We start from the raw sequence: 23,033 nt of genomic DNA on the forward strand, positions 1-23,033 counted from the left end.
AGTGCTCTAGAAATGTCTTACAAGTCATCAAAACAGCGACCAACAAACAAGTCTGTCCTGGACCAGGTTTGGGGCAAAGGGTCATCAAATAAACCTGCCCGGTACCAGGATTTAGTTGAAGACTGAGAATTGGTGTTTTTCACCAACCCAGAGTTTGACTATTTAATTTTTGGCATAAATCTGTTTGCAGGCTTTCAGTGATATGTCACTGGCATCTTTAACTATCTTTCTGGCAGGGGGCATGGCCAAGATGGTGGAGAGAGCACATGTGTAATACTCTGCCCTGCCGCGGTCCACTTGTCACCAATTGAAATCCTGAGGAATCCTGCAACCGGAGTGACTAGGTGATCCTGCTGGGATCCCCCCACGACCAGACATTTGGGGCCTGGTGCCACAAACTGTCGAGGAGCACCGGGTGCACCACCCGAGTTTTCTGGTGAGTGCCCCTATCACGACGGAGCGGTGCTTTTACTGGGCCCCCTTGACAGGGGAGCTGAGGATCCGGGGACGGATGGAACACGGCCCTCTGCGGAGCTTCGGAGGTGGCAGGCCCAGTGACGGGGCCTAGCTGGGGGTGAGTTTCTGCACCTGGGGCATGTCGTCCCTCCCTTCCACCTGGTGGACTGCCTGTGTGGGCCTGGCAGAGATGGTTGGGGTTACCAGCTGCAGAAGGTCCCCCCCCACCCCCTCTCCCAAACGCACATGGGAGGGCTTGAGACAGCACTGGTGAAGGTAGGAGGAGGCCGGGGCCAGAGATCTTAAGGGGTCCCGGCCCTTGAAGATCCTGCTCTCCCCGGGGCTGAGAAGTTGCTGCGTGGGATCTGGTGGATGTGGGAGGATGCCATTGCCATTGGCGCATCAGCCTTAGGAAAGCGGGGCACCCACGACGGAAACAGTTGGAGCCCTGAACCCTAGCACGCGGCTCTGGGCCTGGGACCTGTCCCTTGGCCACAGGAGATGGCGTGGCCTGTCACTGGTTGGTGGCTGTGGGGGTTCCATTGTCCACCCTGGAGTGCCCCCACCGGACAGCCAGAAAAGGGGCAATCACTGGGTCGCTGTGACTTTTCTGCGTCTGGGTGACCCGCGCGATCTGCTGGGACAGTGCCTCTGAGAACCCCCTTCGGTTGACGGTGGGTTGAGCCAACATGTACCCGGAGAAGAGGCAACCACCCCACAGACCTTTGGCGAACAACATTGTTGACCGGGTGAAGTAAGCTTCGGGACCCCCGGCCGGCCTGGATATTTGCCACCATGGTAAAGCCAAACAAGAAGAGAGACACTTGGGTGGATCGCGTTGGACCGCCACCCGGGCCTGACGCATTGTTGGTTGCTGAAAGCCTCCCATCTGATACGGAGGGCCCAGCGCTTCGAGACATCCTACAGGAGATAACAGGAACCTGTGAAGTGCTAGAAACAAAGATTGACAACCCTGGGAGCGGAGTTTGGGATACTAAAAGATGACCATCGTCGACTAGATGAGAGGGTCACAGCAGTGGAGAGGGAGTTTGCAGAGGTCCCACCTAATATAACGGAGGCGCAAGCAAGACTATCCTCATTAGAGGACAATGTTAGATCGCTTGAACAATGAACCAAGGATGCGGAAATTTGCTAAAGAGGGAGGAATATACGTATATTGGGAATCCTGAAAACTCAGAGGGCTGTGATATGGTTGCTTTCTTGGAGTCTTGGATAATGGAAGAACTTGCACCAACAGGCCTTTTCCTGTTTCTTGCCCTGGAGTGAGCCCTCAGGGTCCCTTCCTCACCTCCCCAGACCTGGAGATTCCGCTGCGAGTGATTATCGTGAGGCTCCTACATTATAAAGACAGGGACTCCATCCTGGCTCAAGCCTGGAGGAAAGGGGAAATAACGATGGGCAACAGTAAAATTATGGTGTTCCCAGATTACTCCAAAGAGGTCAAAAACCTTCAAAACGTGTTCCTGGCAGCAAAACAAAAACTCTGGCTAATTGGCGTTTCCTATGCTATGATCTTTCTGGCCCGACTTAGAGTTGTGTAGCAGGGCACCACTATTTTCTTTAATACTTTTTAATACACCTCAAGAGGCACAGACATGGATAGAGGCGCAACCCGCACAGGCCTCCCGGGGAAACCTGGACTCTCGGACACCACACACGAAACGCTCCAAACATAGGAAGGGGAGGCTCCCAGGGGGACAACCCTCGGCTGAAGAAGCCAGGCAGGCCTGGAGTCAGGCTCTAGAGGATGTTGCAGCCTTTCAGCCGGGGGTGCCTGCCAGCCCTGTCTCCCAACGTGAGGTCTCGGAGGAGCTGGGAGAGGACGATGTATCTGTTTCTAGTAACGTCACGGCCCGATCAGGTCATTCAGACTTATCAGACTCTGAACAGGAACTCCCTATTGTCACTGCCCCCACAGCAAATGACCTAACTCGAGGGTAGCTCTCTTGGGGACTTGGAGATCGCAGCTGCCGGAAACCACTAGAACTGTGGAGGCTTGGGTAATGGATTCTAACCCTTCAATCACGCTATTAAGATGGACAGTACAGCAAGCGGCCCGCCCTTGATTACGAGGATATCATGCTCTGGGGCTCGCCACTCCCGCATGGCCAGCTACGCAGCTCCTTGGTTGGCACAGTGGGCTGCACTGACCCATGGACCCCATCCACTGCTTAACCGTGGTGGTGGAGGATAACGTTCATACGGTGTCTGTTACTTTAGTTTGGACAGTGGGGGTTTCCCAGAAATCCTGGGGAAGGGGAGTTGGGTTGTTCTGTTGTTGTTTTGGTTACTTGGGGAATATGCAGTGCCCAGTGTGATGGATGCTTTCTTTCGAATGGCCATATTTGTCAGTTTCCAACCTTTCCCTAACTCGGATAGCGACAGCCCTGCTAGGCTTCTTTCCTCTATCTTACATTCCAACATGTCCACTCCCACATGCTATAACATAATCTCCTGAAATGTGAGAGGGATTTATTCCCTAACAAAATTGTTTAAGGTATTTTCCTATTTGTTACACCGAGGTGTCCATCTGGCCCCAACGCACACCCTTCAGAAGGAGGGATTAGCCCTGCAGCACTGCTGGAGAGGACAATTGCATTATACGACCTATTACATATACGCCAGGGGGATACTGATTTGGATCAAGCCCAGCGTCCCATTCCGATGCACAGCCCATAGGTTAGACCCCGAGGGGCAATATGTTGCTCTAGGGGGTCACCTAGATGGGAAGGACATAGCGCTCATTAATATTTATGCTCCAAATGTCAATCATACTGGTTTCTTTGCTGACATTTCCCAACAGCTCTCCCCCTATTTGAGAGGAGAGGTACTCATTGGGGGTGATTTTAACTGTGTGGGAGATCCAGACCTAGATAGGTCACACCCTCCGCTGGTTGATTCCCTGGTATACAAACTAGCCCAGACGTTCACATCCTGGGGGAGAATTGGAATTTGGTTGATTCCTGGTGCACCTTACAACCGCAGGTGAGGGAATACTCATACTATTCTCCCATATACAATTTACATGTGCAGTTAGATAGGTTTCTGTGCACTCCGACCATGCACCAGAAAATACATAACATAAAGTATCTTGCTAGAACTATTTTGGACCATAACCCAGTCCTCCTCCGTCCTGAGCTGGGGTGATGATCGATCCCGATCCCTACCTGGAAGCTTAGAACGGAAGCTCTGACTGACCCTCTGTTTAGGGCGCGAATAGGGGCATGTGCCACTCAGTACTTCCTGGAGAACAATGAGTCTACTGACTCTAGAGGTATGGAGTGGGCCCCATTTAAGATGGTCCTGCAGGGCTGCTCTACAGTTGAATCGACTGGAGTCCGAAAGACCCTACTTCATGAGGTTCAGGCTGCTGAAGCTGCATTGAAACATATCGTGCTGGATAACTCAAGCGGTCTGGCCCATTGGGAGACCCTACTGGTGGCCAAAGAAAAGGTAGCAGAGCAGGTAGCACGACTCCGATGTCATGACTATCAAACCTATACGATAACGGCCCATGTGTCTATGGACAAGGCAGGGCGCTCCTGGCCTCGTTAGCAAATCCCAATACTAGGGGAACTCAAATAGTGGAGATTCGAACAGATTCTGGCAAGCAGATATCAATAGAGCCTTGTATGATTACTATACTATGTTGTACAAAAGCAAGTCCTAAATATCCCCAGATGAAATTAAAGCCTTTCTTCCACCACTCCAGTTTCCTAGATTGTCACAGGAAGAGGGCGAGCTATTGGGTGGGGAGGTTACACTACCGGAGGTGAAAGTAGCCATTAACCATATGGTGTGAGGGAAAACCCTGGGTTCTGACGGCTTCCCTATTGAGTTATTTGCTTCTTTCGTAGAACAATATGCGCCTAAATTAGTGAAAATTTACAATGTGGCCAAAATGTTGAAGGTCCTTCTGCCCACCACCAGAGAGGCCCTAATGGTATCTCTGCTAAAATCCAGGAAACAACCTCATGACATGAAGGCCTATCGCCCGCTCTCAATCCTGAATGCAAACTACAAAATTCTTAGTAGAATACTTGCCACCAGATTACTACACTATATGCCTCAGCTGATACCTAGGGATCAATTGGGCTTCATCCCGGGCTTCAACAGAGTGCTGAACATCCATCGACTGCTGTGCTGTGAAAAGCACCGACCACAGCACTGGGATATTATCAGTGGATATCGAAAAAGCTTTTGACAGTCTGAAATGGAATTATTTGCCCAAGGTGATCTAATGTTTCCACCTGGGCACTGGGTTCTTAAATTGGGTCTAGCTACTTTATGCGGCCTGGCGCTATAGTTAGGACTGGCAAACATACCTTGCCTAGCTATGAGATAGAACATGGCACCTGCCAGGGGTGCCCCCTCTCACCATTACTGTTTGCCCTAGAGATTGGGCCCATTGCACTACAATCCCGCCTAGGCGAAGATTGCCAGGGCCACAAGGTGATGTCTGTATGTCAACATATTGCACTATACGCAGATGACCTTCTGTTGTTCCTTAAGGACCCTAGGGAAAACCTACAGGGGGCTTAGCGGTTACGGCGAACCTTTGGTGACATATTGGGCCTTAGGCTTAACTGGACGAAAACCAGCCTGTTTCCGGTTTGCCAGGGCATCACCCCTCCTGTAGGGTTGGACTCTTTGCATTGGGAACTGCATTGCATTACATATTTGGGGGTGAGGATTTATCACACCCCCTTCGATGTCGCAGAAGGCAACATCTGACGGACAATTGGTTCCCTGAACCGAACCATGGACTTTTGGAGAACGCTCCCTTTATCAGTGACGGGGAGGGTGGCGCTGTTGAAAATGGTTATGTTACCTCGACTTCTCTATTATTTTACTGCATTGCCCATTAAAATCCCTCAGGCCCTTTTCAGGGAAATAGACTCTGTGACACTATCCTTTATCTGGGAAACAGGCCACAAGCGGGTGGCGCTCTCCACTTTGCAACCACCTACTGCGTTGGGTGGGCTAGCAGCACCAAATTTCGAAGCCTACTACATAGCGGCACAATTACAATTTTTTACGCAATGGATGAGGAGCCAACAGAACCCGCCTACTGACAGGTGGCTCGAACGCTGGCTGGGCCTCGGCTAATTCAGCTCTTTTTGGGGATGAGGGCTCTCACACAATGCGTAACGATTGAGCACGAGGTGGTGGCGTATTGCTGGTGTAGATGCCTGCTAAGAACCAGAACCAATTGCCCATATTCTTCTGAGCTCCCACTTGACTATTTAACGGCCCTCCTACACAGTAATAATTGGCAAGGCCTATGCCAACTCAAAGAGGCAGGAGTGCGTACGGTGGGGGATTTGTTCAGGGACGGGGTGCTACTCCCCTGCAAAAAATTACAGAGTTCGATTTACAGCCTCAACATTTCCTGATACACGGGCCCTTGTGGCCACTATAAATCAACACTGGGGGACAGGGTGGGCAGAACCACCCACTCACTCTAGCTGCATGTACATAGCCACTGCAGCGGGCACGTTGAAGACAGTCACATGCCTCTACCGTAGGATAAATAATGACTCCCTACAGCCCTTAGCGAACTTACGCCAGAAATGGGAAGCGGATATCGGCAAAATCCTTTATAGATGACAAATGGGACATAGTTCTGGAAAGAGTGCCCAAAATATCGCGCAATGCTAGATGCAAATGAATAAACTTTTACATTATACACAGAGTTTACTTAACCCCTCATAGGTTGAACAGGATGCTTATGGTGAGATTAAATGTCCAAAATGTGGCAAAGTGGGGGCAGATTTCCTTCATATGCTTTGGAGTTGCCCCCAACTTCTTCACTACTGGCAGGAAATAGTGGATTCCCTCTCAACATTGGTTGACAGAGAGGTGCCCAGAGACCCAGACTACTGTCTCTTAAGAGTCTTCCTGCACACCCTTAAGACTAAAATATCCAGCAAATTCATGGAACTGGGGTTCATACTGGCCAAGCGGGCGATTACCCATAATTGGAAATACCCTCGGACCCCAGGTGCTGGCATGGCGCAAGGAATCCCTGAGATGGGCGGATTATGGAGGTGAAACATTGACCTTAGAGGCTCTTCGAAGTGGTTGCCCCTCAGATGAGGCCAGGGCATGGGTGATGCTAGCTGAGGAACTCAAACAAATGGAATCTCCCTCTACAAACTCCCCAACTAGATATACATAGGGTAGGGATAAGAAGGGTAATTACGGAGATTGCTCAGATCATGGTTTGTCATCCAATGGGCGAGTTAGCTGTTCTGAGGGGGAGGCTAGGTACTAGGAAGCATGTTATTGATCTGCAGTGCACAAGGAGGGGGGATTCTATGGTGAATTGGGGAGTGATTAGGGGTGTTGGGGTTACCTGGGATGGGCTCTTGGCTTGCATACTGTTAATGATAAGTGAAATTGGACTACTGTTCATTGGATGGCATATGAGCTCTCCCAGAGTTCTCTTTCAATAAACCAATAAAATGTGCTTTAAAAAAATGGCTTTTTGGCAGAGAGTTTAGGACCTGTGCATTTGTGTGATGCAATGCTGTTTGTAGTACATTGTTAGTGCCTGGCAAGAAGAAAATGCTGAGTCTTCCCTTTGCCTCTAACGGCCTATCTGCCCTGCATCAATATTATCAAGAGAAAATTCAAGATGGAGGCGGGTGGTTTTCACAACCTCTTGTCCATGAGAAGCTCAGCACAGCAAAATTACAGATCACAGATTGCTTTAAAATAACTGGCTTTCTAGTGTCATTCAAACCACTCACATCATTCCTACTGTATTTCAAACTAGTCCTTGCAGGCTGCAAGCAACACATTATTAACCCAGATGATACAACTCTGGAACTGCAGTCTTTAACCACATGGTTACTTGCTAATAAATAAGTGATTGACTCAACCGCCTATTACAATACAATGTGCTAATTTTCAAATCCTACCTTCATTGCTGTACCACTGGGTAGGCAAAGCAATAATTGAGGAATATTGGGTTACTCAGACCTCTAGATCCCTGTGCACTGTACCTTGCAACAGAAAAGTACCTACAGGGCCGTAGGGGGGTGGGAGTTAATTGCCAAGGTCCTTTTGAGACCTTTAGCGGCACATTATGCATTTTTAAGCACATTAAGCCCGTGGCATTGGTCGAAATCTAGTAGTATTATAGGGATATCAGTCTTCTCAGCCCATCCGGTTCAGGTCTTTCCATAGCATTCTGGGACTTACACTCCTGTATATACCCCATTACAATGAGGGCTACGAATGCGGAATGCCAAGCACAAATCGGCATTAGGAGAGCTAATCATGCATGGACATGTGGAAGTTAAGAACTCCGGGATTAAGAAACTATTTTATAGCCGGGATTTGGTGGATCTTTAAAAAGAAGCCAGTGGGATTTTCATTGGCTAACTGTACATTTGGAAGCATTTTAAGTGGAAGCTTTTGAAGGCCATCTTAAGTGGGGGGGATTGTGTTCAAGTATTTTTTAACTTTTTGCAAATAGAGGCGAAATACATAACTCCTGGTGCTCTTTGGGGATTTAGGGGGTCTAGAGATGGGATTTTAAAAAGGCCTTGCAGCAGTCAGTGTTTAGAGCAAGCACTGGTCTGCGGAGTATGAACACATACACATTTCAGAAAACAGAAATGTACTTGTTTCCTGCTAATTCAGAGGCAGCTGCTTCCACGGTAGCAGGAGGCCATTCCAGATTCTTTCTTTGCCTTCTGGCATTTTGTTTTTTAATATGTTATAATTAGGCTTGCCATCTGAATATTTTTTTAACAGCCAGGTATGTTCATGCCAAGAGAAGTAAAAAAGAGGAACATCTTTACAATAGGGTATTTTCTGCTTTAAAAGCACCAATTATAAACTAGAATGATCTTAGTGCTTTGCAGACTATTGCTAAATGTTTTATACGTACCTGCAGAATTACAGCGTTATAAAAAATGGAGAGGATTTTACACAAACGTCTATTTGAGTATCAGTTCCTGGCCCTTCAACCCCTAACACACATAAAAAACGTCTGGTATTTTTACTGAGAAAGGTGGCAAATCTTTTCGCATTATAAATACAGGACTACACACATCAGAATGTAACGGAAAATAGGAACGGATGAGTAATATACAGATAACAAAATGAAATCTCCTAGAGAGGCTGAGGGAAGGGACAGTGATGGCTCGTCCATAGAGTGATGTAAAATAGCAGCCTTGGGGCCTCATTAAAGTGACAAAACCTTCCACCATGAAAAAGGAGAAATGAAAGAAGAGGGCAAACGCTGTACCAGACTCCCATCATCTGCTCAACCCACTTCCCCACATCCTTATTCTCAATATCTACACCAACAACCTGCTGTTACCAGCCTGCATGGCACATCACCCCTTCCTCGATTATTGCTCCACCCATTAACCGCTTACACAGCTCCCACACTGCCACCCCCAACCACTCCACACATCTCCCCCTAGCCCAGTAGCGGTTCCGAATTACTGGCCTCCATGCAGCTTCGCTTACCGCGCAAAGCACTGCGCACATCCCCCACTCCCATCTGTTGTCTGCATAGGGGCTTCGACATATTGCTATATCACAGTTTATGTCATTTCCTGTGAGGTAACTTCCTCTGATATTATCCCTGTGGCCAAGGCGCAAGTTCGAAGTGGACGTAGTGGAAAATCATCAACCACTAATTTTAGAGAGGGGATGCTGTCCCCTTAGCTCTATGCCAAGAGGACTCAATTGTACCCCTTTTAATGTAAACCAGCACACCGATGACACTTTTGGTGCCAGCATGTTAGAATATTTTTGAGACACTTAAGACACGTTGTAGCTGTTACTAGACAGTGTATTCAGACGAGGGCTCGGACTGTACCAAAGGTGGTATGTTCCAGGCCCAAACTTCCTGGAGGCTACCATTGTTCTGGTTGAGGAGTGTTTTTTAGCATCACCCCTTCTTTAACGGAAGAGTTTATGTGTCTCCATTATTAGGAGGTGCGATCATCTCCACTTCAAAGGCCCTCCGTCCTCTCCTCTACTTGACTGTTAAACAGAAGACCACTCCTGTTGAGAACTAGTAAAGCCCTGTTCGAGCAGGTGTCTAGGTTAATGGTGCACCAAGTATACTGGGGGGCAGACGCGACTGTGGCGGTGGCCAATAAGGGTATACATCATGAACAATATTAAGATTTCTAAAAGCAATACACTTTTTTTTTACCCTGAAGTGATTTACGGATTGCAGTGGGAGATAGGTGCGAGGAAGAAAATCACGAGCGAAATGTTGTCTTGTTATTTATATCTCTTCCAAGCGGCTCCATGTCAAGTTATAGCCTCAGTCAGACTGGACTTTTCAACAGACATGTTGCACGCTAGGCTGGTAGCTTTGCTTTTAACACTCCCGTTATGGTCTAGAAAATCCCAGCATGCAAATTAATGCTAACAAGTTAGGACTGACTCAAGGTGGTATACATGACATGGGGAGCTTGGCAGCATTTAAAAAAAAAATGCACTAGTCCACTTTATAAGCGAGATTTCCAGTTTCACATGCTAAACCAAGTTGTTTATATTTTTGCATCATGTATTTAAAACAAGCATTGCCTGTACAAAGTGTTTTAGCTTCTGTATAATGTAAAGGCTTATAACAAGGTTCACTAATACACAATCGAGATACAACATAGCCGACAGAAGCGCAAGCTTCTCTACCGCAAACAAAGGGTACGAGAAGCATATGGATCTGTCACACATAAACAGGGACAACAAGGGAACAAAGGTGTAAGCTTCCAGTAGCGGCCGATGTCAAGGAAGGGTGGTGGGGTGGGGAGTGGGGGTTGGAGGGGTCCGGGGGATGGACGCAAAAATAAGAAAATAAATTAATAAAAAATAACTTACCTGACTTCCAAGGGATTGCTGCTTTTCTGCTCCTCCGGCTCCACGGGAGGCACAGCCTCCCAGCCTGCGCTGCAGCCAATCCTAACGCTGCTCTCATGCTGTGAGTTTCAGTGCGCATGCCGGTTTGGCTTTCCTATGACACCGGCCAAACCCACATGCACACTGAGGGGAATGCACCCCACTCCCTCTCCATGGCCGTCATCAGGGTGATGACCCTGCCCTCAAGACTCGGCCAGGAACGAAAAATTAAATGATAATAAACCTACTTTATTATCATTTTATTTTTCAAGTTTTGCCTCCGCTGGCGGGGTGGTGCCCCTCCGCCTTAACGGAGGAGCCGCCCTTTCCTCATTTCAGAACAGGCAAAACTTGAGTATCAGCAGTGCAAGCTTTTTTTCCTCACAAAGAACACAAGCTTCACTTAACTATAGAATGACTTCAAGGTTACCTCCCTCACAGAACAGGTACATCATCTGAGTAGTAGTGCAAGCATCCCTCCTTATCGAACATGTGTAGCTCACCAGCTGCAGTGCAGCTTTCTCTCTGACAGAACAGGAACAGCAAGGGTTGTAGCACTGTAAGCTCCCTCACTTACAGACCAGCTGCAAATCAAGTTCCTGGCGTACAAGCCTCCTTTTCTCACAACAGAGCACACAGCATGACAGCAGCTACACAAAATGCCCCATCTCACTGAGGGTATTTGCAGTTCAAGGTTCCCTTCCTTGCGGACAGATCTTGTACAGCTGCAGAGTCAGTATCCACTGATCACATAAAATGTAAAGTTCTGACATGTCTGGAGCAAGTACTTAATGCACTAAGACTGGTGAGTATGTGGGTGAAAGCATTAGTGAATGCATGAATGTTGATGTCATTTTCACAAGTGTCATTCTCCAAAATTACACCTGCTGTCACTGATTCCTGAGCTCACTAGAAGCGCGCTCAGAGATGCTTCAGTCCTGCTGTCTCTCCTGTGTCCTGCTGTCATATCCTACGGTTTTGCTATAGACACTATGGGGGTCATTCTGACCCCGGCGGTAATTACCGCCATGGCGGAGGTTGGCGGTAGCACCGCCAACAGGCCGGCGGTGCTCCGCCGGGCATTCTGACCGCGGCAGGACAGCCGGGGCCAGAAGCGGAAAGCCGGTGGTGTACCGCCGACTTTCCGCTGCCCGTCAGAATCCTCGCGCCATGGGGATTCTGACACCCCCTACCGCCATCCTGTTCATGGCGGTTCTCCCGCCATGAACAGGATGGCGGTAGGGGGTGCCGCGGGGCCCCTGGGGGCCCCACAAAGTATTTCAGTGTCTGCCTAGCAGACACTGAAATACGCGACGGGTGCAACTGCACCCGTCGCACCTTCCCACTCCGCCGGCTCAATTCTGAGCCGGCATCCTAGTGGGAAGGTTGATTTGCCCTGGGCTGGCGGGCGGTCTTTTGGCGGCCGCCCGCCAGCCCAGGGCAAATCTCAGAATCACGCGGTGCGGTGTTCTGACGGCGGTACCTTGGCGGACGGCGGATTACTGCTGTCATGTCTGGCCAGTCCTGTGATACTTGAGTTCTGCTGTCACTTCATGTTACTCCGACTAGTCCTGCTGCTGCCTCCGCCTGTCAAATACAATACCGTCACTCTCTACCTTTCCGGCTACTGGTCTTAATTCTCTAATTCCTCCCTTTCCCAAGAGGCTTGGTAGGTGAAAAACCCAAAGTGAATGGATGGAGGCATACTACATACAGCCATAAAGGTAGTGCAATGTCAAAGTTACAGAAATAGGGATTTCCTGCAGCAGTCATCATTAATGCATGTTTCACAGTCTTAATAGATGCCTCTGGCTGGTGCTGCCACTAAAACAGCAGGTTTCCAAGCAGGGCACTCCCAGCGGTGAAAGGTTCTATGCACTCACAAGGTTCTAGGTTATTCTTAAAATTTCCTGAGCAAAAGCATCCAGTGTCTGTTCAGCTGGGGAGCAAGAGATGAAGAAAGATTGAGGGCAGTGGAGTTGGGTACTCCCTGGTCTGTAGGAGCCCTGAGGTGAGGGTCACACTTTTTCCATGTGCATGCCACAACTCCCCATCTTACTGAGGCTGCCTCCATTTGTCACAATCTAATCCAGAAGCAATTTCCCATTAATAGGCGTTCCCTATAAAAAGCACAGACATGCATGTATTTTTAGACGACTTCGGCTCCTTCACCAACGTAGCCACCAATTATAATTGTGTGTTTTTCTAACCACGGTCAAAAAGAGGTCATAAGAGAGTTCTGCCTTAACATTCTTAGGTGAGCTCCCGTTAATGATGAGAAAATATTTGCAGATGAGGGATTATTTATTTCGATTATTAACCTTGTCCCCCACCTTCACAGCAAGACTTCCGAGGGATGCACTTTTTTTTTTGTAAACAAACTTTAGTGGGTTTTAAAACACTTCCGTCTCACACACTGTTCATCATTAACAAATCTGACATTTACTTGGTACATCATTCTGCTATGCAGAAATGACAGAAATGAACCCTCAGCAACAACAACAACAAAAGCAACCGCCCCAAACCACATGAGTTGTGATGTCATCATATGCATATTGGCATGTCATAAAATGCCCCATGGGCGTCAGGAATAGAGAAGCGCCCATAGAAGCCTCTTTGCTCCCAGAAAGGGAGGGGGGGGGGGGGGGGGTGAGAAAAGCATTTTTCCAACATTTGGGCATTAGGGCCTAGGGTACAGCCTGGTCAGGTGTCCCCCCCAACGATCCCACAGTTGAACTGGGTTGAAGATCCTTGAGCTCATCCGGCAGAGCCTCCCAGCCATGGGCCATGTCCAGTGTGCCACTCCCTCACCAGGACTCTCTCACCAGCACTGTACCCTCTCAGTCCGTCCATTTTTCCATTTCCCTGCCCTGTGCACATATTCGGGACCCCTTAGTAGACTTCCAGTTCCTCGTAATCTCCCTTTTGGCAAATATGAAAGCTAGGTTCTGAAATTTACTTGGAGGTGTGTGTGGACCAGCTCAGGAGGCAATGGCCAGGGGTGCAGGGAACCTCCCTTTATATAACTGCCTCAATTGTACTCACAATCTCTTCCCAGTAAATGTGTAGTGACTGACAAGACCAGAGCATAAGCAAGAAATCTGCCCCCCGCATCTCGGGCAGGGTGCATCCTCCTCCTGAGAATATCTACCAATATGCTCCGGAGTGAGGTACTCTTGTCGCAGGACGTAAAAATGTATCATTTTAAAATGGTCATTTTGATATACTCTTGGGATCCTATCTAGGGCACTGTTCCATCCTTCTCAGGCAAAGGGGGGCCCAGATCCTCCTCCCATTTGACTCTCAACCACTGAAAGGGACAATGCAAGTCTGCCCTTATGGCCCTATAAAGAGACAGCCTTGATGAAGCCAGAGGAGACAACTATGTAGTGACAACTTTTCTGCGTACGTGGTTTGACCATGCCTGCACCCCAGTGCTTGCCGAGTGCTGTTGTGCCTGCCCTCAGGAGCAAGAAGTGGCCACGCAGGAGGTCAAACTCTGAATAGAATTCCTCAAGCAGCATGAGTTTGGCCGTCCGATAGAGGTCTACGACTGTAGTCCTCCCCACATTCCCTAAGCTCTTCACCCCCTCCACTACCCTCTGTGTGGTAATCCACCAGCACAGTGATAGGTAAGTATGCTTCATACAGGATTCAGCTGTGTGTTTTTGTAAGCAGCGGTACCAACATTCGGTGATCATCCGGAACTCTTATGTGTCCTCAGCCAAGGCATATCTCACTTGTAGCAAGACTCTGGTGAGATCTGGAACGAAGGGCCAGAGGGCTTCACCCGGGCTCCGCCTACCCGCCAGCCATTGTACGAGCCTTTGGAGCTGGGCAACAAGTTAATAGGTCACAAGACAGGTACCACCAGACCCCCAGCCGTCTTCAGATGTTTTAAGGTGGACAGGGCCACCCTCCTGCAGTCCGTTCCCCAGATGAAGGCTGTGATCAAGGATTTGAGTTCCCTGAACATCACTCAAGAAACCCAGATAGGAAGTGTCTCAAAGAAGAACAGTAGCAGTGGGATCGCAACCATGTTTAATATAGCAATCCTCCCCATCACGGATATCAGCAATGTTTTTCAGAAGTCCATGTGAGATCTGAGTGACCTGATTGCAAGGCCCAAATTCCAATTCAGTATGTCGCCCTGATCATGATATATCTTTACCCCCAGATAGGTCAGGCACCTGGGCTCCCATTGCAATAGCTCCAGCTCTTCCGGGGGATGGCTATCGGTAAAGGTTTGAAATAACTGTGATTTCTGCCATTTTACTCGCAGGCCCGACATGGAGCAAAAATGCTCCAACTTGGATTGTATCACTGGCTAGCTCCCTGCAGGAAAATCAGTAAAGCGTCCGCATATTAGGCTCTCCCATGTCAATGTGCTGTCCCTGGAAGTCTCTGACTGATCTTGCATGGGCGGCCATGGGCTCCATGGCCAGAGCAGAGGTGATAGTGGGCATCCCTGCTATGTCCCACATCCCACTGATAAGTATCAGAGATGGTTCTGCCTGTTTGGATCAGAGCCATTGGGTCGGTGTAGAGCAGCCTAGTCCATGCCACAAAGCCCTCCCCGAGCCGTATATGGAACATCATGTAGGTAACCCCACTCCAGGCAATCGAATGCCTTTCCTATATCAACAGCAAATACAGCAGCATCCTCAGTATGCTGGCCTCCAGCAGTGATAACAATCGTCTGATGTTGAGTGCAGTGCTGCGGCCTGGTATGAAACCCACCTGATGAGAGTGGATTAACTTGGTCATATATGGAAGGAGTCTTGTCACCAAGATTCTGCTCAGAATCTTACAGTCGACGTTTAACATCGCACTGCGATCATGAGCGGGTTTTCTGAGCTTTAGCAGGGTGACTATTAAAGCCTCTCTGGAGGTAACTGGCAAGCCGCCGGAACCCCTGGCCGCACCATAAAGTTCCACCAACCTGGGGATCAGTTCGTTGGCATAGGTGATATAAAATTTGGCAGCAACCCATCTGACCCCACGTCTTACGATGTGCCAAGTTCTTGATAGTCACTTTCACCTCTTGTGGAGTGATGTCTTTACTGAGTTCCTCTTCCTCCTCCCCACTGAGGTATGGGAGGGGCATTGATGTTAAGGAATTCCTGCTTGCTCCCCCATCATATTGGGTGGCACTCTTATAAAGGTCTGAGTAGTACTGATAGAAGTAGGAGTTAATGCCCTCCTGACAACATATCAGTTCCCCCTCGTCTGTCTGAAGTTTCATTAAAGATGACCCATGTCGGGTTAGGCAAACAGGCTAGCAGGGTTCCCAAGCAATCCCACTCAGAGTAGGTACATTCCATATGAGTGGAAATATAAGCAGTGTAGTCTCTCGATATGAGTCGATACTTCCTCTTTCTTATCCAGTTGGGCTTGTTGGCGGTCCAGACAGTCAGTTCTTTGGATTTCTATGTCACGGAGCTCACACTCCACATTTGATACCTCCCGTAAAAATGTTTCCCTAATGCCCATTGATATTGCCATGCATTGCTTCCTAATAACCACCTTGAAGGCATCCTACTCCATTTGTGGGGAGTTAGCTGTCCCACTGCTTTCCGCAGAGTGCTGCCCTTTCTTAGTACTAATTACCTCCCTGAATGCCTGATCCTCCAAAGACTAGGGCTTCAACCTCCAGGTAGGGATGCAGGCTCTGGGTCGTGCCCAGTTCCCAAGGACACACTTCATTCATTAAAATGACACTGCTTGAATATTTGATCCAGCAGAATGCTCTGGTGTGCAAATTATACTGTGGGAACAGAGACAAACAGAAGAGACTTTGGTTTCAACTGCATGTTTTACCCCCACATAACTACAGTTCTTTGCGCGTGCAGCTCTCCACATCCACACGAGAACCTCTTTTACTGCACAGAAGAAGGCTACAATGTATACCTCTGGCACTACATACATAGAACGTTTTGTCTATGCATTATTTTTCCTTCCCAAGTTAATCCATCTACAAGTATTAATTCTTTGTACCTAAATCCCAGTCTGAGATGTTTTGCCTTATTAATGGAAGGTGGTTACATATCTGTATTCTCCTTGACATTAGGTGATTTTATCATTGTGTTTTATTTTTCTTTTAGAACATTTTTTTGATTCATTGAGTGACTCTGACAGGAAAGGCTGCTGGTTAAAAATCTAGTTTGGGAGAGTGAGTGAGAGCAGAAAAGAAGGGGGTAATAATAATAGAGAGTGTCAGGAAATCAAGCCAGAAAAGAGGACTAGAGTGAAAGGGTGATAGTGACAACAAGACAAAACAAGATTTGCAATACAATTGGTCTCGCATATTTCAAACAAGTTGTCATCTTTTAACAACAGAGCCCATGAACAAAAACAAAAACAAAATAATGAGTTGAAACTGAGAAAAGACGACTTAACAAAATAAAAGAAGTTAGCTTTAAAAAAGAAAACTTTGCAATTCTGTTTGCCCTGCAGGGCACGCTTTTGCCAGTCGCACGCATTCTGTTGGCGGGGCAATGGAATTTAGAACAAAATAGTACCTCGATCATGTCGGGAGCAGCGGACGGGCACTAATTAAGTTGAAATTAATTAGTGCTTGATCCCTGCTCCACGTCGAGGAAGAGAAATGATGCCAGACATGCCTTGACGAATTACGAGGCTGTAAAGAAGAGTGCCACGCAAACCACAAAATGGTGAGCTACAGGCGGGCTCCAAGACCTATACTGAACAAAACAGTGTCTCACATGTGAGACGCATGTGCAAGTGCATGCACTCGCGGACTTGACCCTAACAAGCGACAGAGACAGAAAATAATAAAGAATACATGGGTTCAGATAAATACAATAAGACAAATAACAGGAAGCTGTGTGTTAAGTACTTTTTAACATAGGTAGTTTTCCATTGGTAATTCTGTGTGTTGCAGAAAAATGTAGAGGTGGGCACGAGAGTCTCAGTACTGGGATAACAGCTCATGGTGCTGGTCAGAATCGAGGTACAGTGATTAAGGCGTGCCTGTGGTCTGGGATGCCAGTCCTGAATTCCTTAGACAGCTTTGTCAAAGTACCTCAGCCATGAGCTACCACACTATTAGTCAACAGTACTGGGACTCACATAGTACTGTGGTGAATCAGTGTAGCACAAACGTGACATGCAGCACCTCTGGTTATTCCGGTACTGAGATGCACACAATTGCAAATTTTTCAGTGAATCTTAGGGCCAGATGTAGCAAGCCTTTTGCGCCTCGCAAACTGCAAAAAACGCAGTTTGCGAGGCGCAAAAGGCCAAACGCGATGCACAACCGCAAATTGCGAGTCAGTACCGACTCGCAATTTGAGGCTGCGACTCGCAAATAGGAAGGGGTGTTCCCTTCCTATTTGCGACCGCATCGCCATGCAGAGTTGCTTTGGGACCGCGAATGCGGTCGCAAACCAACTCGCAGTTACCATCCACTTGAAGTGGATGGTAACTCATTTGCAAAAGGGAAGGGGTCCCCAATGGGACCCCTTCCCCTTTGTGAATGCCATTAAAAATATTTTTTCAGAGCAGGCAGTGGTCCTATGGACAACTGCCTACTCTGAAAAAACCGGAACCAAATGGTTTCGGAATTTTTATTTTTGCAGCTCGTTTTCCTTTAAGGAAAACGGGCTGCAAAAAGAAAAAAAAAAACTGCTTTATCCAAAAAGCAGTCACGGACATGGTGATCTGCTGTCTCCAGCAGGCCACCATCCCTGTGAGTGCATGGACTCGCTATGGGGTCGCAAACTGCGACCCACCTCATTAATATTCATGAGGTGGGTCTTTGCGACCCCATAGCGAGTCGCAGAAGGTGTCTGAGACACCTTTCTGCATTACATTTTGCGAGTTTCAAATTGCGAGTCGCTAGTACTCGCAATTTGCAACTCGCAAAATGTTTTCTTGCTACATCATCTGGCCCCTAGTTCGGACAGACTGGAGCCTGTGCTATACCTTTAAAGAGACCTTCCCAACCCTGAGTGTGAAAGCGGCTAGAGGGTTAGACCAGCCACAATTTTGCCCAAGGTGAAAACTAAAAACCCACTTTTTTAACATGTCCCATCTATATCCATCTTCTGGCTCTATTCTGGCATATTTTCCATAAGTTTCGCACAACTTCGTATTACACCGCTTCTTCTTACATTCTTCTCTTAGAGCCTCCTGTCTCCAGACCAGTTCTGCTGTCCAGGTGCCGCCTCCCACACAGTCACACCTCCTTTCTAAGACGAAACTTACAGATACTGCCCCTCTGACGAATCCTCCGGTCCCCTCATAAATCCTCTCACACAGCCACGTTCTGCCTCTTCTCGCAGGTCTTTACTTATTCAGACCCTGGCCTCCCTCTTTCTGCCCTTTTCTTATCACCTGTTTTTGCAAGCTCTTTCACTGTATCACTCATACAGGCACAGCCATGCCAACGATGACTATACTATCTGTGATATCACTAGCGCCAATTTTGAATGCTAATTTTTTTAAGCAGGGATTTGTTTTCACAAATCTGGGCTCAACAATTTAGGAAAAATCAACTTAGAGGCGCTGCTGAAGATGGCGGTGGACAAATATGGAGTAAGGCTGTAGGCGAAAATAAATACCATGATTAAACATGAGTTCGTTCGTATTTGTAAAAAAAAGAAGTAAAATAAAAGTTCGAGGGCATTTAGAAACTCCCGGATGTTGTGGTGATTCTTTAGTTTTCTATTTATTTAAAGTTATTTAGGGGGCTGAAACCGATGGGGTGACCTATGATGTTAAGTGGAGCAGTCCAGGCACCTCCTAAGTAACTACGCTCATAAGATACACCACAATAACTCATTCACAAATGTTTTAAATGAGCGTCCGCACCATTGAGGATCGGCTATGCTAATTAGCCCCCCTACTATTTTTAGGCATTGTACCTGTAATACTAGTTCCTGTTGCATCACTTGTATCAAAGGTTGTGCATTGCTAAGCAACCCCTTCTTTCTACAGCAAAAGTGGATGTTGCTACCCTATGTGACTTAGCAGACTTGTCACTGGTTTAAAGTACCACAACGTGTCCAGACAAAGTTGTGCAAGCAGCATAAGATGCGCCTGCAGAAAAAGATATCGTGTGTTTTTGGCATGCGTCATCGCTTCCACGTGTTCCCTCAGAGCCTTTCCTCATACTTTGGCATTTAGCCTACATCTTTGCATCGAAATGACTTCCCCTAGAAGTCAGATTATTAGCATGTGGCCGTCCGAATCTAACTCTGTCTTGATAAGAATGTCTTTCCAGGAACCAATTCTTATCTTTGTACTGTTATAACCCCAACTTCCGGTTGTAAAATGCTCGAATATTTACAGAGTGAGGTGGCCTAATCAGACAAGGGACAGGCTCCTGCAACGAGGCTGTGGTTTAGTGGGGGGGGAGGGGGTTCCTTTATTAACAGTTTCTCATCAGACATTATTTTCTGAAGATTTTTGCGCCCTCTCCCCAGAAGACTCCAGCTCCACTGCACGGGACAAGTGGAAGGCTTGGACAAGGAACGTGCACTATTTGCAGACCATGTCCTTTTAAAAAATTTAAAACAAACACATACGTACGTCAGTTCCCTCGCCCTGAACTCAAGCTACACTCACACATCCAGAACAAGTGCAGGGATGCCCTCTATCGCCCTTGCTTTTTGCGTTGGCGATGAAGGCGCTAGAAACGTGGGTCCATTGTGATGCACAGGTGTAGGTTATATCCAGAAAATTGCATCAACCTCTATGGCAGGCGATGTTCTACATTTTCTGTCCCGGCCCAAGACTACCAGGCCTCGGCTCCTTCACATGCTCGACCTTTACAATCAGGCATTGGGTCTCTTAGTGAATTGGACTGGGTCCCTACTATTCTCAATCAATTGTGAGGTGTAGATGGGAGACTGGCGCATCTGAATTCCCACCCAGTTTACAATATCTAGGGATATACATATCCCCATTACTGGACCTAGCCTGGTCACTGAATCTGAATCCACTGGTGGCTTCCATAAAGAAGGAGCTGGACAGGTGAAACTCTGCCGTTTAGTATTTTAGGGCGGTCTGCGCTCTTCAGGATTATGATAATTTCACTACAGTTCCTATATACGCACCAGAATTTACCATGCTTAATCCCACACAATGGTTTACAGACATTAGGCAGGCTTTCTCTAGGCGGGTAAACCTCCAAGTATACCTTTCGGTAAATGTACTCCATCCACATATGACGGTGGAATGGCCTCAGCCAATGTACCAGTTGTTCTAATGGGCATCACATCTGGTGGTTCTTAATGACTGGATACACAGAGGTGGGGCTGACCCAGCGGTTAGGAGGGAAGTATAGGCCATGGAGTGGAAAGCCATCACAGATATGTTATGTTGGACCCTGATTCCCAGATATCTTCTCCATTTAGAGAGGGTGGTCCTTTTGGTAGGCAGAGCCAGATGACGCTTGAATGGATGGGATGGCAAACTAACTCTTGAAACCCCACATCTGGAGAGGTCGATGGGTGCAAAAGGTAGCCATCCCGCAGGGATTCTACAAATGGGATTTAATCAAAATCTAGAAGTTGGAGGATGTATGGAGGGGATCCCAAATGAGATCCTTCCAAGAAAGTCTGACGGACTTTGGGTTCCATTACTTGCAGTTTTATAGATTTCTCCAACTACGCCAAATCTGCTGAGAGAGCTCCCCATATTTATCCCCAGGGAAGCACAAGTCATGATGTGACCTCTAGGGAAAAGAAGGATAGCCTGCATTTACAGATCATTGGTAGTTAACTCACACATTTTTGCATAGTTGAAAGCCAGATAGGAGGGATGGGGGGGCGAAGTTGAGGAATCTGGGTAGAGGGATGCATTAATGACTCCTAGGGAGCTTGCGATATCTTCCAGGCTTCACTTTATTCAATCGAAATACCTCCACATCACATACCTGACGACAGTGAGATTGTGTAAAGCACACCTACTCTCAACCTTGGCTTTCTACAATTGCAGAGAAGGAGAAGCACATTCCTTCCATATGGTATTGTCCTGCCAGGTGATACTTCACTACTGGGGGAAGGTATTCCGCACCCTGTCACGAGTGCTGGAGTGCCCCATAGGCATCTCCCCACGGGTGGTGCTCCTAGGGTGCCTGAAGACGTGGGGGGGTTTGGGGCGAGAGGTCACTAGTGGGATTGGGAATAGCTAATCAGTATATAGCCAAAACTGGGTCAAGCCTAAATCTCCATTAAGAATGGCATGGCATGAAGAGATGGACTGGTGTATAAAGCTGGAAGAGCCTGTGTATATAGCCAGAGGATGCCCACACAAACATAAGAAGAAATGGGGACGATTGTGGTCGCAATACAGACTAGAATTATTACTAAATTCCCTTGTACTGCCTGGGCTATAATGATGCATGTAATAACCGACTGCACTGTTTGGTTTATTTACTTTGCTACACTTATAAAAATAACAAAATATATTGTTATATAAAAAAAGCCCAGGAATGCAAACAGTGTGATAACATGGAGTGAGGTGGCTACATGAAGCACCTGCATTGGCTTCAGTCGTACAAACTGGGTAGGACTAGTGGCCCTCATGAAATGCCACACAGAGAGAGTTCACTGGTGGAGACTCTTGGTCTTAGGAATGTACTTCCCAGACAGTCAGAAGTGATGCTGCCTGCGCCAACCATCATCAACAGCAATGGAGATTTACATCAAGATGCATCGTGCTGGGTTGGTGCTGGGGAAATCACCGATCAGGATCTACAATGTGAGGTTCAGCGGGCTGCATTAGATCAGTGGGAGCCACGAGTCTGGAGTTGGTGATGCAAGGACTTGCTTCGAGATGCGTTATGCTGCATTGGTTCTGAAGAAGGCACCGGTCTGGAGCTGGTGCTGCAAGAACTTGTGTTGGGATGCATACCGCTGGATCGGTTCAGATGAAGTCACCGGCCAGGAGTCTGTTTGTGTTCCTGTAGCTCAAAACAAGATGCTAATCGACTGACCCTTAAAGACACTCTGGTAGTTCTGGGTTCAAGCAGCAATGCATGCCTCAGGCAGCAGGGCAATCCTCCAAAAGCTGGGCAGGCCTCATGCAGCAGAACAATCTTCAGGCAGCTGGGCAGTACTTCTTCTTTTAGAGACAGCAGGTCCAGGAGTGTACTGAATATTGGGTCTCAGGCTCCAATATCTATACCTGGTATGAGCTCTGAAGAGGAAGAAACTTCTAGACTCCCCCCTACACGTTTCTAAGGAATTTTCTTCCTTCCCCTGCCCAGGCCCCAAGATGTCTGTGGTAACAAAAGGCTAGTGTGAAGATTTTTTTGAGTGCAGAAGGCAGCCCCTTTTGATGCAGAAGTGTGGTAGGGGACATCCCTGCCCCCACCCATTCTGTCAGGATGGCATATCCTGCCAACACCCCATCCTCCTTTGTGACACTATCTAGGAGGGATACACAAAGGCCAATTGCCAACTACACCTAGTCATGTGACCCAAGACACAGGCTGCAGGCACCACATGGTTAGAACATAAAAATGACAACTTTCTAAATGTGGCATTTTCAAAATTGTGACTTAAAATTTGACTTTGCCATTGAGGAAGATTTTAAATTGCAATTCCTAAGAGACCAAACACAACATTTCTACCTGTTCCCAAGCAAAAGTTATTACTTATTAAATATAATAAGGTAACCCAATGTGATCCTATGGGAGAGGAAGGCCT

General features: G+C 47.6%; 1 protein-coding gene across 1 annotated transcript in view; it reads right to left on the bottom strand.

Moving 5' to 3' along the window:
* The window catches only part of LOC138293018 (uncharacterized), a 219,897-nt gene that overhangs the window by 4,083 nt on the left and 192,781 nt on the right, over positions 1-23,033 (bottom strand). The gene's annotated exons all lie outside the window — the stretch shown is intronic.

Source organism: Pleurodeles waltl, chromosome 4_2 (genome assembly GCF_031143425.1).
Source record: "Pleurodeles waltl isolate 20211129_DDA chromosome 4_2, aPleWal1.hap1.20221129, whole genome shotgun sequence".
NCBI lineage: Eukaryota > Metazoa > Chordata > Amphibia > Caudata > Salamandridae > Pleurodeles > Pleurodeles waltl.